Source organism: Tachyglossus aculeatus, chromosome 26, assembly GCF_015852505.1.
Source record: "Tachyglossus aculeatus isolate mTacAcu1 chromosome 26, mTacAcu1.pri, whole genome shotgun sequence".
NCBI classification, from domain to species: domain Eukaryota; kingdom Metazoa; phylum Chordata; class Mammalia; order Monotremata; family Tachyglossidae; genus Tachyglossus; species Tachyglossus aculeatus.
Window position 1 is genome coordinate 20,160,936 of NC_052091.1, and position 18,812 is coordinate 20,179,747.

General features: G+C 44.6%; 1 non-coding gene across 1 annotated transcript; it reads left to right on the forward strand.

Moving 5' to 3' along the window:
• Positions 1 to 206: 206 nt before the first annotated feature.
• Positions 207 to 344, forward strand: LOC119946245. The gene has a single exon (XR_005456353.1). It is a non-coding gene; the product is annotated as a small nucleolar RNA SNORA7 (small nucleolar RNA).
• The last annotated feature ends 18,468 nt before the right edge of the window (positions 345 to 18,812 follow it).

Genomic DNA, 18,812 nt, shown 5'->3' on the forward strand with positions numbered 1-18,812 from the left:
CTTTGGACAAGTCACTTAACTTCTCTGGACCTCAGTTACCTCATCTGTAAAATGAGGATCAAGACTGTGATCCCCACGTGGGACATGGACTTTGTCCAATCTGATTTCTTTGTATCTACCCCAGTGCTTAGAACAGTGCCAGGCACATAGTAAACACTTAAGAAATACCATCATTATTATTATATTGAAGTCCCTAAAGATCAATGCCCCTCTCAAGGTCACACCTGGAGAGTTTCCAGTATTCTACCAGTCTCGGCTGTGGGAGGGAGAGTCAAGCAGAGGCATAACCATTCCATTCCTAGCATGGGCAGTGCCTAGCAAGTGGAAGGCAATCTGCTACAAGTCAAAATTCACCTGTGCTGGGCAGCAGCAGCAGGGGAAAGAGTTGAGGGTGGAGGCTCAAGTTTACTGGCTGGAAGGCAGCAATGGTAAACCACTTCCGAATTTTTACCAAGAAAACTCTATGGATACACTACCAGAATGATTGCAGATGGAGAGTGGGGCGTTCTGGGAGAGATGCCTCCAAGGTGTCGCCATGGGTCAGAAACGACTCAACGGCATAAGACAAGAAGGATCAATGAGGGGATTAAGAAAGTGAGAAGGAATCAATCAAAGGTATTTCTTGAGCGCTCACTATGTGCAGAGCATCGTACTAAGCGTTTGGGAGAGCTCAATACAACAGAATGAGAGAAAGGACTCAAAATGGTTCAGAAAGTTGGAGGGGACTGGGGGAAATAGGTGTCACGGCTAGGTACTGGACCAGATGGTTGATATGGGCTTCAGTGGAAGAAGCAGCAGCATGGCTTAGTGGAAAGGGCACGGGCTTTGGAGTCAGAGGTCATGGGTTCAAATCCCGGCTCCACCAATTGTCAGCTGTGTGACTTTGGGCAAGTCACTTAACTTCTCTGGGCCTCAGTTCCCTCATCTGTAAAATGGGAGCCCCCCGTGGGGCGACCTGATCACCTTGTAACCTCTCCAGCGCTTAGAACAGTGCTTTGCACATAGTAAGCACTTAATAAATGCCATTATAAAAAAGAAGGGAGGGATGGAGGAGATGGGAGGGTGTGAAAGCGGCACTGAGGAGCAGGAAGGAATCCAACTCCTCCCCCTTTCCCAGTGAGTCTTGGGGAGTGGAAGAAGATGATACCCCCTCTGGAGAGTGCAGCAGGGGAGACTGGGTCATTTGGGGAGAGTCAGGTGTTAGTAATGGTGAGGAGAAGCAGTGATTGGGTCAGGAGCGGGTCAAGGATGAAGGAAGGCTTCCCCATCATCATCATCATCATCATCACCATCAATCATATTTATTGAGCGCTTACTGTGTGCACAGCACTGTACTAAGCACTTGGGAAGTACAAGTTGGCAACATATAGAGACAGTCCCTACCCAATAGTGGGCTCACAGTCCTTTAGACTGTGAGCCCACTCCCCATGATGGAGTGGGTATTTGATAGGCCTGTGTTGTGGGGGAAGAGGGGAGAAAATGTCATGAAGTGTGGGGAGGGGTTGGATGGGAGTGAGTTTATGGGACAGGCTGAGAGGATTTTGGGGTTTTTTTTTTAAATGGTATTTGTTAAGCGCTTACTCTGTGCCAGGCACTGTACTAAGAGCCAGGGTAGATACAAGGTTGGATGCAGTCCACGTCCCACACAGGGCTTACAATCTTGATTCTCACTTTACAGATGAGGTAACTGAGGCATAGAAAAGTTAAGTAATTTGCCCAAAGTCACACAGCAGACAACCAGTGGAGAGAAGATTATAACCCAGGTTCTTCTGACTCCCTAGCCCATGCTCTATCCACTAGGCCACGCTGTCTAGTGGACAGTGTGGGGGAAGATGAGTATGAGGGGCATCATTAGAAAAGTATCTAAAATGTTACTTCTCCTCTTCCTGATGAGAAACAGCATGGCTCAGTGGAAAGAGCCCCAGGCTTGGGAGTCAGAGGTCATGGGTTCTAATCCTGGCTCCACCACTTGTCAGCTGGGTGACTTTGGGAAAGTCACTTCATTTCTCTGTGCCTCAGTTACCTCATCTGGAAAATGGGGAGCAAGACTGTGAGTCCCAAGTGCGACAACCTGATGACCTTGTATCTATCCCAGTGCTTAGAACAGTGTTTGGCACATAGCGCTTAACAAATACCATCATTATTAAATGCTTCCAATCTCTTTGGGAATAACTTCAATTTCTAATTATTATTACTGATGCATCATTTGCAATCTAGTCTAACATTTCCTTAACTTTGTTGAGCAATCTAAAGTACACCCCTACTCTCACGTTTGTATTTTTCCGGTATGGGACGTACAGTCCATGTCTCCCCACTCCTCAAGAACCTCCGACGGCTGACCATCCACCTCTGCATCAAACAGAAACTCCTTACCATCAGCTTTAAAAGCACTCAGTCAGCTTGCCCCATCCTACCTTACCTCATGGATGGCCTATTACAGCCCAGCCGGCACACTCTGCTCCGCTAGTGCCAGCTTAAACACTGTGCGCAAATAATAATAATAATAATAATAATAATAATAATAATAATAATAATAATAATGGCATTTGTTAAGTGCTTACTTTGTGCAAAGCACTGTTCTAAGTGCTGGGGAGGTTACAAGGCGATCAGGTTGTCCCACGTGGGGCTCACAGTCTTCATCCCCATTTTACGGATAATAATAATAATAATAATAATGGCATTTGTTAAGCGCTTACTTTGTGCAAAACACTGTTCTAAGCGCTGGGGAGGTTACAAGGCGATCAAGTTGTCCCATGTGGGGCTCACAGCCTTAATCCCCATTTTCCAGATGAGGGAACTGAGGCACAGAGAAGTTAATAATAATAATAATAATAATGGCATTTATTAAGTGCTTACTATGTGCAAAGCACTGTTCTAAGCACTGGGGAGGTTAACAAGGTGATCAGATTATCCCATGGGGAGGCTCACAGTTTTCATCCCCATTTCACAAATGAGGGAACTGAGGCCCAGAGAAGTGAAGTGACTTGCCCAAAGTCACACAGCTGATAAGTGGTGGAGCCGGGATTTGAACCCATGCCCTCTGACTCCAAAGCCCGGGCTCTTTCCACTGAGCCATGCTGCTTCTCTGCCACACTGCTTCTCTAAGTGACTTCTCTAAGTGACTTGCCCAAAGTCACACAGCTGACAAGCGGAGGAGCCGGGATAAGGATGAGGGGACTGAGTCCCAGAAAACTGAAGTGACTTACCCAAGGTCACACAAGCAGAGCTGCATGGCCTAGTGGAAAGAGCCGAATCTCATCTATTCGCCTCCAACCCCTTTGTCACATCCGCCCCCTAGCCTGGAAACCCCTCTCCCAGACCACCACTCTCTCGACCTTCAAAACATTATTATGGCCACCTCTCCTCCAAGAGGCCTTCCCAGGTAAGCCCTTTTTCTCCAGCTCCCTCTCCCTTCTGCATCATCTACCCACTTGGATCTGTGACCTTTGGGCATTTGATATTCAACCCACCCTCAACCTCACAGCACCTATGTACAGCTCTTTAAATTATATATTATAAATGCCTTATTTATTTTAATGTCTGTCTCCCCTTCTAGACTGTAAGCTTGTTGTGGGCAGGGAACATGACTGCTAACTCCTTTGAACTGTACTCTCCTAATAATAATAATAATAATAATAATAATAATAATAATGGCATTTGTTAAGCGCTTACTATGTGCAAAGCACTGTTCTAAGCACTGGGGGGGTTACAAGGTGATCAGGTTGTCCCACGTGGGGCTCACAATCTTCATCCCCATTTGACAGATGAGGGAACTGAGGCTCAGAAAAGTTAAGTGACTTGCCCAAGTTCACACAGCAGACATGCGGCGGAGCGGGGATTCAACCCATGACCTCTGACTCCAAAGCCCGGGCTCTTTCCACTGAGCCACGCTGAAGTGCTTAGTACAGTGCCCTGAACATAGTAAATGTTAAATAAATACCATTGATTGTTTGATTGACTGGAATTTCTACTCATGGAGATTTCAGAGTAAGGACTGTCACTTGTCTGGTAAAATGTATATGTTATTAACGTTATGATGCCCATGATATATAGTGTGAGGCCCCCGATGTCACCATTTTTTTTTACTATGTGCCAGGCACTGTACTAAGCGCTGGGGTAGATACACGCTAATCAGGCCCATATCCCACATGGGGATCACAATCTGACTCCCCATTTTACAGATGAGGGAACTGAGGAACAGAGAAATTGAGTGAGTTGCCCAAGGTCACCCTTCAGGCAAGTGGCAGAGCCAGAATTAGAACCCAGGTTCTTCTGACTCCCAGTCCCGGGCTCTGTCCACCAGGCCATGCTGTCCCCAAGTCCTTTTTCAGCCTTGGAGGTTTGTATCATATTAGTTCCTTCCTTCCACCAAATCTCAAACTGCCAGTCAAAGCAAGATCACCCCAAAAAACTGTGAGAGGCAACGTGGTCTAGTGGAAAAAGCACAGGCCTCGGAGTCAGAGGACTTGGGTCTGATCCCAGCTCTACCTCTTGGCTGCTGTGTGACTGTGGGCAAGTCACTTCAGTGAATCAGTGGTTTTTAAGTACTTACCATGGGCAGAGCACTGTCCTAAGGACTTGGAAAAGTACAACAGAGTTGGTAGACATTACCCCTGCCCTCAAGGAGTTTACAGGACTTCTCTCGGCCTCAGTTTCCTCACCTGTAAAGCAGAGATTCAATCCCTATTCTCCCTTCTTGACTGTGAGCCTCACTTAATGTATCTGTGTCTGTTACCTCATCTGTAAAATGGGGATTAAATTTTCCACCCTCTGACTCAGACTGAAGGCCACATGTGGGACAGAGACTGTGTCCGAACTGATTATCTTGTACCTACCCCAGTGCTTGGCACACAGTAAGCGATTAACAAATTCCACAATTATTATCAAACTGTGGGTTTTGCAACCAATTTCGTTCCTCCATCCAATTTTGCTTTCAGTGCGCTGGATAAGATTTTATTTGGATTACCAATAGTTTTTACTGTTACAAGCCAAGGTTTGGTCTGGAAAAAGTAAGCCTGGATGCTCAGACTCTAGTCTAACAACCAAGTTGGAGGAAAGATGGTTTAAAGCTTTTGACTTCTCTGGGCCTCAGTTCCCTCGTTCTGCAAAAGGGGGATTCAGTGCATGTTCTCCCTCCTACTTAGACTGTGAGCACCATGTGGGACATGACTATCTTATATAAACCCCAGGGCTTAGTACAGTGTTTGGGGCATAGTAAGCACTTAACAAATACCATTATTATTATGAATATTACAGAAGACTCAGTATAAAGGGAAAAAGGCAGGGTATCTCTAAGATTCCTACAGGAAATAGCTTTCCACTGCAGTTCTGACTCTTGCTTCAAGATCAGAGGTCATGTGTTCAAATCCTGGCTCTGCCAACTGTCAGCTGTGTGACTTTGGGCAAGTCACTTAACTTCTCTGTGCCTCAGTTACCTCATCTGCAAAATGAGGATTAAGACTTTGATCCCCCCGTGCCTGATCACCTTGTGACCTCCCCAGTGCTTAGAACAGTGCTTTGAACATAGTAAGCACTTAATAAAATGCCACCTTAAAAAAAAAAAGATCAGGGTGCCCCCTCTGATATTCAAGGATCCCCCAAATCCCATTCAACCAATCACATACTTCATTGATTACCATTCTCAACTGCCTCTGATAACTAGTTATCATTTATCTCATTAATGGGGCAAAATTTCTCACTGAATATATGAAAAGGGGAGAAGCAGGGTGACCTGGCGGAAAGAACATGGTCATGGGAGTCAGAGGACAAGTTCTAATATTGGTTCTGTCACTCATCTGCTGTGTGACCTTGAGCAAGTCACTTCAGTTTTCTGGACTTCATTTCTCATCTGTAAAATGGGGATGAAGACTGCGAGCCCCATGTGGGACAGGGACTGTGTCCAACCTGATAAGCGTGTATCTACCACAGCATTTAGTCCAGTGCCTGGCACTTAGTAAATTCTTATAAAATGCCATTAAAAAAGGTACCCTAGTGATCTCATTTTATGGGTTTACAATTTTCACCAAAGGAGTAATTTATTCACTAACTGAATATACAAAAAAAATTAAAATTAGTTTATTTTCTAATACATATATCTACTTTGGTAGGGCTTGTTATTTTAAGAGATTGCTAGGGAACATAGCACTTGATTAAATTTTATGGGAAGCATTTAGAAACCCCACAGAAACACATTTGTGGCTCAGAGGGTAGGAGTATAAAATGTATTTTCTCTGGGAACTTAAAGTATTAAACTTAAAATAATATTTTTTCTGCTTAATGATTTACATGCTTTTAAATTAGGAGGATTTGAAACTGAATTGCTCTTGCAATTTTTTCATACCTCACATCCATCAATCAAGCAATCGTATTTATTGAGCACTTACTGTGTGCAAAGCACTGAACTAAGCTCTTGGGAGAGTACACTATAACAATATAAAAGAGTTGGTAGAAGCATTCGCTGCCCATGTGTACTAATAATTGTGGCTTTTGTTAAGTCCTTACTGTGTGCCAAGAACTGGGGAAGATATAAGATCATCAGGTTGGATAAAGTCCCTGTCCCACATGGGGCTCACAATCTAAGTAGGAGGGAGAATGGGTATTGAATCCCAAATTTGACAATGAGAGAACTGAGGCACAGAAGAGAAGGTAAAGTGACTTACCCAAGGTCACCCAGCAGGTAAGTGATGGAGTTAGGATTGGAACCCAGGCCCTAGGACTCCCAGGCCCATGCTCTTTCCACTAGGAAATGTTGCTTTCCCTAAGTCATGCTGATTTCTCTATTACCCTCTGTTAATGTGCCCTATTACCACCACTGACTATTTTATGCTACCCTTTACAGTAATGACACAAACATGGCAGAATCAGAGAAACACAGGGACTGGAAATTATAATTTCTAGATTTGAAGTAAATTTTAGTACTGAGATTACAAAATTACAAAATTGGGAAGCAGCATGGCCTAGTGGATAGAGCACGGGCCTGGGACTCAGGAATAATAATAATAATAATAATAATAATAATAATAATAATGGCATTTGTTAAGCACTTACTATGTGCAAAGCACTGTTCTAAGAGTTGGGGAGGATACAAGGTGATCAGGTTGTCCCATGTGGGGCTCACAGTCTTAATCCCCATTTTACAGACGAGTAACTGAGGCACAGAGAAGCTAAGTGACTTGCCCAAGGTCACACAGCTGACAATTAGCGGAGCAGGGATTTGAACCCATGACCTCTGACTCCCAAGCCCGTGCTCTTTCCACTGGGTTCTAATTTCGACTCTGCCACTTGTCTGCTGGGTGACCCTGGGCAAGTCGCTTAATTTATCTGTGCCTCAGATCCCTCGTCTGTAAAATGGGAATTAAGACTGTGAGCCCCGTGTGGAACAGGGACTGTGACCAATCTGATTAACTTGTGTCTACCCCAGTGTTTAGAACAGTGCCTGGTACATAGTAAGAGCTTAACAAATACCATAAAAATACTTTCCTAAAACTAGCAGAGATAAGCTAGATCAGTAGCTAGATGAAATAATCAATCAATGATATTTATTGAGCACTTACTCTGCACAAAGCACTGTACTAAGTGCTTCGGCGAGTACAATACAGCAGAATTAGCAGACACATCCCTGCTCATCATAGACTTATTTCAAGGAATATGGGGAAATAGGGGAAAGTTTTCCTTTTGGGCTAATAAATAAGTCATTTCCATCATTAGAGATGACGAAATATTGCTTTTGCTGAGCACCTTCTTTTAAATATGTATAAATAAATATGTATAAATATGTATAAATAATTAAGCTTTCATTTTCTTAAGAATAATAAGGCCTTGGTGTCTTGGAGCCATTGCAATATGGGTTCATTTTACTTTGCCTTGCTCTCCCCAGACAAAAATCTCCAAGCAGTTTGAGTAAAAAGTTCACTCTAACATCAATTATCTAACATTCCTGGTTTTAAAAAAAAATCATGAAATTGTGGAAAACTGAGGACAAAACATACTTTTTCACCAGAAATGTTCAGATAATTTACTCATGTAGTACTGACCTTATTTATGTGTTCTTATCTACAGGGACAACTATTTTGTAAAAAAAAAAAAAGCCCAAAAAACATATATTTAAGGAAGAAAAAAATACAATTTGAGAGCATCAGAATTGCTCAAGTGTTTTTTCCACAGTCAAAATGTTTGTTTTACCAGAAAGCATTTTGAAAAAGATAAACATTTATTACCACAATCATGGTTAAAACATGGCTTAGGGTGGCTAGATTGCCCAAGTACTTATAAACCTTTCCATTCGTTATTTTTAATTAGAAAGTGCTCTCTGATTAAAAAAAGTTTATATAAGGCTTGTAATAATAATAATAAGGCTTGTAGACTATTAAGTGCAAATGTTTTTCAAACTATTTTCTCTTTTAAAATGTACCTTAACATGGAAATGTTTGAATCTCCCCATAAGACTTCATTTGCTAGTGCGGGTACGTCTTACATAAGCGGTCTTATTCAAATGAAACATAATTTTTTGTTTAAAACTGCAATCTGCTCATTAATCCCAGAGGTCGATCTATTTAAGAATCATGTGAATAGTATCACGTGAATAGTTTGCATGTTATTTTATTAATGTGAAATGTTCTAGGACTTTTGGGCCGATATAACACTCTCATCTCAGAGAAGGGAGAATTGACTAGGAAATGTCAAGCTATTAAATTATTAAATATTTATTATTAAATATTAAATAATAATATTACCATTAAATTTTTATTAATAATTAATTATTAAGTATTGATAATTATGCTATTAAATAATTTTATTATTAAATATGTAAAATATTAAATACTAATATTAAATATTAAAATGCTAAATGAAATGGATCAGAACATCAAGATTTAATAATGTCAGCTGAGTTAGTTTTTATGGCACAGAAAACCATATAAATTTCCTTTTGTAGTAGGCTTCCAGAGTATAATAAGTTGTTTTTGTCAAAGCTACTGGATAGAATTCAAAATTGGTGTACTTTCCATGCCAAAGCTAAGTCTAAATCTTTCTGATAGACAATTTTCAAACGGTATTATCAGACATGCATCTGTACTGCAAATACACAAGGGGAGGGTATAAATCTCAGAAAAGGGATAAGGATCAAGTCCAAAAGTGTGGGAAAATGGTCTTAACAAGCAATTTGCACATACTCTCCTCCTGGAAAAAATGACTAAATGCCAAAAAAAAAAAAATGGTCAAATGGAAGCTAACCCTGGGAAACTGTAAAAGATGCAATCTTCACTCACTAATGAATGGTGCCCCAGAGAAGTTGCCTCAGAACCAAAAATTCAAAATAATAAAAATTGTGGCATTTGTTGAATGCTTTCTATGTGCCAAGCACTGTACCAAGTGCTGGGGGGAATACAAGCAAAACAGGTTGATCACAGTTCGTGTCTCACATCAGACTCACAGTGTTAATCCCTATTTTCCAGATGAGGTAACTGAGGGACAGAGAAGTGAAGTGACTTACCCAAGGTCCACAGCAGACAAGTGGCAGAGCCGGGATTAGAACCCATGACTTTCTGACTCCCAAGCCCATGCTCTATCCACTAGGCCACGCTGTGGGGTTGAGGAAACTGAGGTCCCAATTTGAGTTTTGTACAAAGATTTAATAGTATGGATTTGATTCTCATTCTATCTAATTGTCAATAGGTCTAGTGCCTCGGTTACATGGGATGAGAAATTGGAAGAGCCAGACTTTATAAGGGTTTGGGCCTCCCTATTGTTATGATTATCATTATATTATCATTTGTTATGCTGGTATTCACACAATCTTCCTCAAGGGTATTTCACATTCAGACACAGACCCAGCATTTAATCTGGTCACTATTTTATTTTTCTTCAAGACGAATGCGATGCTGAAACTAAAATAGCCTCAGTAGCTGGAAAAGAGAATTGTGGGTCCCTCATCCTCCACAGGAACCAGAAAACTACAAACAGGGGACCTGGGTTCTAATTCCGGCTCTGCTGTGTGGCCTTGGGCAAGTCATTTCACTTCTTTGTGCTTCAGTTCTGTTCTCCCTCCTACTTGGACTGTGAGTCCCATGTGGGTCAGGGACTGTGTCCAACCTAACTGACTTGTAACTACTCCAGCGCTTAGAACAGTGCTTGACACATAGTAAGCACTTAACAAATAACATAAAACAAACAAATAACCAGACATTGAAAGACTGGATTCTCCATGAATGCTGACAGATGCTCTTGGGTGAGGCAGCTGCTCTTTTCTTAATGGAAGGGGAACTCAATTTCAGATTAGCTACGACTGACTGATTAATTTCATTGTCATTTGTGAAATTTTTTTTACCATATTTCTTAGAGAAAGCAGCGAGGCTCAGTGGAAAGAGCATGGGCTTGGGAGTCAGAGGACGTTGGCTCTAACCCCCGCTCCGCCACTTGTCAGCTATGGGACTTTGGGCAAGTCACTTAACTTCTCTGTGCTTCAGTTACCTCATCTGTAAAATGGGGATTATGACTGTGAGCCCCACATGGGACAACCTGATTACCTTGTATCTACTCCAGCATTTAGAACAGTGCTTGGCACATAGTAAGCGCTTAACAAATGCCATTATTATTATTATTATTATTATTATTATTATTATTATTATGTGGTTACTATATGCCAAAGACTGTTCTAATCACTGGGGTAGATACAAGCTAATCAGGTTGGGCACAGTCCGTGTCCCACATAGGGCTTACACTCTTAATCCTCATTTAACAGATGAGGTCACTGAGGCCCAGAGAAGGTAAGTGACTTGCCCAAGGTCACACAGCAGACAAGTGGCAGAGCCAGGATTAGAACCCAGGTCCTTCTGACTCCTGGGTCCATGCTCTAGCCACCAGGCAATGCAGTCTGTCTATGGTTATCGATTGTTATAAATAGCAACTCAGCTGAAGGACTGATAGGCTGCCATCGTGATAGGCCTAGAGAAGCAATGTGGTCTAGTGGATAGACACGGGCCTGGAGATGGGCCTGGCAAGTTCTGGCCACCCTCGCACAGGCGTCCCAGAAATGCCACTGGACTCAGCTGCAACCAACGTGGCTTAGTCTTTTCAGAGCGGAATCAGTCAGTGAATCATATTTATTGAGCGTTCACTTTGTGCAGAGCACTGAACTAAGTTCTTGGAAGAGTATAATACAACAATAAAAAGACACATTCCCAGCCCACAAGAAGCTTACAGTCAAGAGGGAGAGACATAATAATAATAATAATAATAATAATAATGGCATTTATTAAGCACTTACTATGTGCAAAACACTGTTCTAAGTGCTGGGGAGGTTACAAGGTGATTAGGTTGTCCTACAGGGGGCTAACAGTCTTAATCCCCATTTTACAGATGAGGTAATTGAGGCACAGAGAAGTGAAGTGACTTGCCCAAAGTCACACAGCTGACAATTGGTGGAGCCGGGATTTGAACCCATGACCTCTGACTCCAAAGCCCATGCTCTTTCCACTGAGCCACGCTGCTTCTCTATTTCTACACTAGTAGAAATAAATAAACTACAGAAATGGGCATAAATACTGTGGGGCTGGAAAAGAGGGTGAATAAAGGGAACAAGTCAGGGTGAGGCAGAAGGGAGTGGAAGAAGAGGAAAGGAGGGTTCAGTCAGGGAAGCCTTCTTGGAGGAGATGGGCCTTCAATAGGGCTTTGAAGCCAGGGAAAGTCATTGTCTGTCAGATGTGAAGACACTGGGAGGATGTTCAAGGATGTTCCAGGCCAGAGGTAGGACGAGGGGCCAGTGGTGGGTGGCCAGAGATGAGACCAAGGTACAGTGAGAAGGTTAGCATTAGAGGAGCAAAGTATGAGGACTGAGTTGTAGTAGGAGAGCAACGAGGTGAGGCAGGAGGGGGCAAAGGGGTGGACTGTTTTAAAGCTGATGGTGAGAAGTTTCTGTTCACCAGGCACTCTTTATTGGAAATTCATTACAGGCCGCTTGATGTGCAGCATACACTGGAATGACATGAGTCTGGCAGGTTCTGACCACACTGGCACAGGCGTCCCAGAATGACACTGGATTCAGTGGCAACTATCTTGGGTTAGTCTTTCCAGTGAGGAGCAGTGTCCCCTTCCAGGCCAATAGTTTAAACGTGAGTGCAGTCCTCCCAGGCAGCATTCTGGAACTGAGATTGTCTTAGGGAGGAGAGATCTCAATCTTTTCTCTCCCTTCTTGGTTACATGGCTCCTCAAAGCTTGAATCCTGCTCACCTCCCCGACTAACAAGCAGATGACCAGGATAAATAGGTAAAGGAGGGTTTAAACTAGCCCAATTATTTTTTAATAATTTTTCTTATGGTATTTGTTAAACACTTACTATGTTTCATCCCCACTCCCAGCCCCATATCACTTATGCACATATCTGGAATTTATTTATTTATATTAATGTCTGTCTCCCCCTCTAATAATAATGATGGTATTTGTTAAGTGGTTACTAGGTGCCAAACACTGTTCTAAGTGCCGAAATCCATATTATGAATCCTTTGACTAGAGTTCAGGAGGGTCTCCAACTAATCTCACTGCAACCCAACTATTTCATCTTTGTTTCTCCACTTTCATCCTTTTTTCACTTTGTCTCCTAACACTCAATCGGCTCCCTCCCTTTTTCCAGTCCTCACTCCTCTCGCCCTGCAACCCAGACCACACACTTCTCTTCTCTGACACTAGCCTACTTACTGTACCTCGCTCTTGTCTCTCTCACTGTCAACTCCTCAATGACAACTCTCTCCTCGACCCCCTCCAATCTGGCTTCCGTCCCCTACATTCCATGGAAACTGCCCTCTCAAATCCAACGGCTCATACTCTATACTAATCCTCCTCGACCTGTCAGCTACCTTCGACACTGTGGACCACCCCCTTCTCCTCAACACGCTATCCAACCTTGGCTTCAGAGACTCCGTCCTCTCCTGGTTCTCCTCTTATCTCTCTGGCTGTTCATTCTCAGTCTCTTTTGTGGGCTCCTCCTCCCCCTCCCATTCCCTTACTGTACGGGTTCCTCAAGGGTCAGTTCTTGGTCCCCTTCTGTTCTCAATCTACACTCACTCCCTTGGTGACCTCATTCGCTCCCACGGCTTCAACGATCGTCTCTACGCTGATGACACCCAAATCTACATCTCTGCCCTTGCTCTCTCTCCCTCCCTCCAGGCTCGCATCTCCTCCTGCCTTCAGGACATCTCCACCTGGATGTCTGCCCGCCACTTAAAACTCAACATGTCCAAGACTGAACTCCTTGTCTTCCCTCCCAAACCCTGCCCTCTCCCTGACTTTCCCATCAGTGTTGACAGCACTACCATCCTTCCCATCTCACAAGCCCGCAACCTTGGTGTCATCCTCGACTCCGCTCTCTCATTCACCCCTCACATCCAATCCATCACAAAAACCTACCGGTCTCACCTCCGCAACATTGCCAAGATCCGCCCCTTTCCTCTCCATCCAAACCGCTACCCTGCTCATTCAAGCTCTCATCCTATCCCGTCTGGATTACTGTATCAGCCTTCTCTCCGATCTCCCATCCTCCTGTCTCCCCCTACTTCAATCCATACTTCATGCCGCTGCCCGGATTGTCTTTGTCCAGAAATGCTCTGGGCATGTTACTCCCCTCCTCAAAAATCTCCAGTGGCTACCAATCATCCTATGCATCAGGTAAAAACTCCTCGGCTTCAAGGCTCTCCATCACCTCGCCCCCCACCCACCTCACCTCCCTTCTCTCCTTCTACAGCCCAGCCCACACCCTCCGCTCCACTGCCGCTAATCTCCTCACCGTGCCTCGTTCTCGCCTGTCCCGCCGTCGACCCCCGTCCCACGTCATCCCCCTGGCCTGTAATGCCCTCCCTCCGCACATCGGCCAAGCTAGCTCTCTTCCTCCCTTCAAAGCCCTACTGAGAGCTGACCTCCTCCAGGAGGCCTTCCCAGACTGAGCCCCTCCTTCCTCTCTCCCTCCTCCCCCTCCCCATCCCCCCCGCCTTACCTCCTTCCCCTCTCCACAGCACCTGTATATATGTATATATGTTTGTATGTATTTATTACTCTATTTATTTATTTATTTTATTTGTACATATTTATTCTATTTATTTTATTTGTTAATATGTTTTGCTTTGTTCTCTGTCTCCCCCTTCTAGACTGTGAGCCCACTGTTGGGTAGGAACTGTCTCTATATGTTGCCAACTTGTACTTCCCAAGTGCTTAGTACAGTGCTCTGCACACAGTAAGCACTCAATAAATACGATTGAATGAATGAACTCCTTGCCTCCCTCCTTCCTGAGCTCCCTCCTCCTTCACATCTACCAGATAGTGCTCTCCCCATCTTCAAAGCCCTACTAAATGATCAGTTCTTCCAGAAAGCCTTCCCCGACTAAAGTCTCTCTCTGTCTTTTATGGTGTTTGTTAAGGGCTTACAATATGTGCTGTTCTAAGTGCCGAGGTAGATACGAGATGGTCAGGTTGGACACAGTCCATGTCCCACATGAGGCTCATAGTCTCAATCCCCATTTTACAGATGAGGTAACTGAGGCACAGATAAATGAAGTGACGTGTCCTAGCTCATTCATTCATTCAATCATATTTATTGAGCACTTACAGTGTGCAGAGCACTGTACTAAGCACTTGGAAAGTACAATTCAGCAATCCCTGCCCACACCAGGTTTAAACAGCAGACAAATGGCAGAGCTGGGATTAGAATCCAACTCCTTCTGATTCCCAGGCCTGTGGTCTATCAATACACCAAGCTGCTTCTCTCATCTCTTCATCCCAATTCCCCCTCCCTTCTGCATCACTATACCCCTACTCACCCCAACCCCACAGCACTTCTGTTCATATCCTTATTCTCTATTGCTTCCTTTACCTGTAATTCATTTTAATGTCTATCTCCCCAAACTAGACTGTAAGCTTTTAAGTGCTCAATAAATGCCATTTATCGATTGAGGGATTGACTGATTTATTCATTCATTCAATCATATTTATTGAGAGCTTACTGTGTGCAGAGCACTGTACTAAGCTGTTGGGAAGTACAAGTTGGCAACATATAGAGACAGTCCCTACCCAACAGTGGGCTCACAGTCTAGAAGGATTGATTGATAGCCCTCTCTCACTTTCTTCCCAATTTCTCCCCACACCAAAGCTAAACAATCTACCATTCATCTGTATTGAGAGTTTACTGTGTACAACACACTGTACTAAGCGCTAAACCTTCCTATCTTCAAGGGCAGCTTCTCCAGTAGAGGTAGTAGTAGTAGTTGTAGTAGTAATAGTAGTATTAGTTGAGTGCTCACTTTGTGCCATACACTGTACTAGGCACCTGGAAGTACAGAAGTGATACGGCCTAGTGGATAGAGCACAGGCCTGGGAGTCAGAAGGTCAAGGGTTCTAATTCCGGCTCCAATACTTGTCTGCTGTGTGACCTTGGGCAAGTCACTTCAGACTTCTCTGTACCTCAGCTACCTCATCTGTAAAATGGGGATTGAGACTGTGAGCTACATAGGGGTCAGGGACTGTGTTCATCCCAATTTGCTTGAATCTATCTCATCACTTAGTACAGTGCCTGGCACATAGTAATCACTTAACAAATACCATAACTATTATTATTAATGTTCACAGCCCACAAAGAGCTTACACACTAGCAACTATTGTTTCTCAGTGGGAGATGTAACTAAGTAACAAGCCACTGGTGTTCTAACTCTTACCTTTGATTCATTCAATTCATTCAGTTGTATTTTTTGAGTACTTACTGTGTGCAGAGCGCTGCACTAAGTGCTTGGAAAGTACAATTTGGCAACCAATAGAGACAATCCCTACCCTACAATGGGCTCACAGTCTAGAAGGGGGGAGAATATATAGTATTAATTGCTTACTATGTGTCAGGCACTGAACCAGGTGCTGGGGCAGATCCATGCCAGTCAGGTTGGACACAGTTCCTGCCCTAAACAGGGCCCACGGTCCCAACCCCCACCCCACAGATGAGGCAACGGAGGCCCAGAGAAATGAAGTGACTTGCTCAAGGTCACAGAGCAGACAAGGGATGGGGCTGGGATTAAAACCCAGGTCCGGAAGCAGAAACTGAGGGACACTTTCCCAAGTGATCCCAGGCCCCCCCCGGGTGAGAAGCAGCATGGCCTAGTGGCTAGCGCCCGGGTGTCTCGTGGGCTGGGGTGGGATTACGTGTTCTATTGACCTCTCCTAAATCCTTAGTACAGGGCTCTGCACAGAGTAAGCGCTCAATTGACTGACTTACTGATCAGGCTCCACTAAACCCAGCGCTTAGTACAGTGCCTGGCACATAGTAAGTGCTTAACAAATACCATTTTTTATTATTATTATTTTTTTAACCATTCTCATCCAACCACCAGAGAGCACCAGCGTCCTCAGTCTTACCCATCTCTTCATTCATTCATTCAATTAATTCAACCATATTTACTGAGTGCTCACTGTGCGCAGGTCACTGTACCAAGCTCTCGGAAAGTACGATACAGCAATAGAGATAAATCTATCTCTCAGTGCGACTTATGGCTGTGGGCCACGGCTGCTCACTGCTAAGGTCCCAGGCCACCCCGCAGGTGCGCGACAGACCCTAAGAATCTTTCTTAATAATCAACTGTAAAAAGTCCGTTTCTCTTGGGGTGTTCTGTTTTTTACTCCCTGACTCCCTATGTCCAGGAATTTCCTCAACTGCAAACAATGATGCAGGTAACAGGTTCCATGAGGGCGTTAGCTTCAGTCAATCAGTCAGTCAATCGTATTTACTGAGCACTTACTGTGTGCAGAGCACTGTACTAATCACTTGGGAGAGTGCAATACAACAAAAAAGAGACACATTCCCTGTGCACAGTGAGCTGACAGTCTCGAGCAGGAGACAGACATTAATATAAATAAGTTACTGTTATGGACATAAGTGCTGTGGGGCGGGGAAGGGGATCGAGTAAAGGGAGCAAGTCAGGGAGACGCAGAAAGGAGTGGGAGAAGAGAAAAGTCGGGCTTAGTCAGGGAAGGCCTCTTGAAGGAGATGGGCCTTCAATAAGGCTTTGAAGTTGGACATAGTAATTGACTGTCAGATATGAGGAGGGAAGGCATTCCAGGCCAGAAGCAGAATGTGTGGAAGAAGTTTGTGGTGAGGTAGACAAGATCGAGGTACAGTGAGAAGGTTAGCATTAGAGGAGTGGAGTGTGTGGGCTGGGTTGGAGTAGGAGAGCAGCGAGGTGAGGTGAGAGGGGACAAGGTGATGGGGTACTTTAAAAACAATGGTGAGGAGTTTTTGTTTGGAGGTGGATGGACAACCACTGGAGTTTCTTGAGGAGTGGGGAAACATCTCGTGAATGTTTCTGTAGAAAAATGACCCAGCAGCAGAGTGAAGTAGGGAGGTCAGCAAGGAGACTGATATAGCAATCACGGAGGAATAGGATAAGTGATTTGCTCAAGGTCAGCCAGGCCAGAGGCAGGATATTGGTGAGAGGTCAGCAGCGAAATAGGTGAGACTGAGGTACAGTGACATAGGAGGGGACAATAATAATAATAATGATGGTATTTGTTAAGCACTTACTATGTGCCTGGCACTGTCCTAAGAGCTGGGGTGGATACACATAAATCAAATCGGACACGGTCCATGTCCCACATGAGGCTCATAGTCTCAATCCTCATTTTACAGATGGGGTAACTGAGGCACAGAGAAGTGGAGTGAGTTGCCCAAGGTCACACAGTCACACAGCAGACATGTGGTGGGGCTGGGCTTAGAACCCATGATTCTAATGGTGATAGAGTGCTCTAAAACCAATGGTGAGGAGTTTTTGTTTAAGGCGGAGGCGGATGGGCAGCCACTGGAGGTTCTTGAGAGGGGAAACATGGAATGAATGCTTACTGTGTGCAGAGCACTATACTAAGCGCTTGGGAGAGTACAATAAATGACACAACAGATACATTCCCTGCCTACAACGAGTTTACAGTCTAAAGGGGAAGAGGGAGAGTCCCGAGGACCCTCAGCTTTTCCTTGTCCCATGAGACCAGGGCGCCAGAGAGCAAGGCACCACGTGGCAGAGAGCAAGGGGGAGAAAATGACAGATGGGCCCTTCCCTCTGTGCCCCCTGGCAGGAAGCCGAGACCCCGGCTAAAAGGGCCAGGGGTCATCAGCGGGGCCTGAGGGCGGAAACCCTGCCTCCGACCAGGGGCTGTGACAGGAGGCCGGGCCGGTCCAGGCCGGGTCCCGGGCCACCACAGACCACCCAGCCACTGTGGTCTGTGGATCTGGGGTTGGGGCTATGGTGGTTGCACAGGGAGGAAGCGTGCAGTGCTCGTGGAAGGAGGTGTGAATAATAATCATTCATTCATTCAATCATATTAATTAATTAATGATAGCATTTGTTAAGCGCTTACTATGTGCAAAGCACTGTTCTAAGCACTGGGGAGGACACAAGCTGATCAGGTGGTCCCACGTGGGGCTCCCAGTCTTCATCCCCGTTTTACAGATGAGGTAACTGAGGCACAGAGAAGTGAAGTGACTTGCCCAAAGTCACACAGCTGAAAAGTGGAGCCAGAATTTGAACCCATGACCTCTGACTCCCAAGCCCGTGCTCTTTCCACTGAGCCAGGCTGCTTCTCTAACCTAAACCTGACCAAGACATGCTCAGTTTACAGAAAGTAGCAAAAATACCTGAGTCTCAGGGAAAGAAGTCAGTTTATCAGCCTAGAAGCAGCGTAGCCTAGTGGAGAGAGCACAGGCCTGGGTGTCAGGAGGACCTGGGCTCTAATCCCAGTGCTGCCACTTGTCTGCTTTGTGACCTTGAGAAAGTCACTTCACTTCTCTGGGCCTCAGTAAC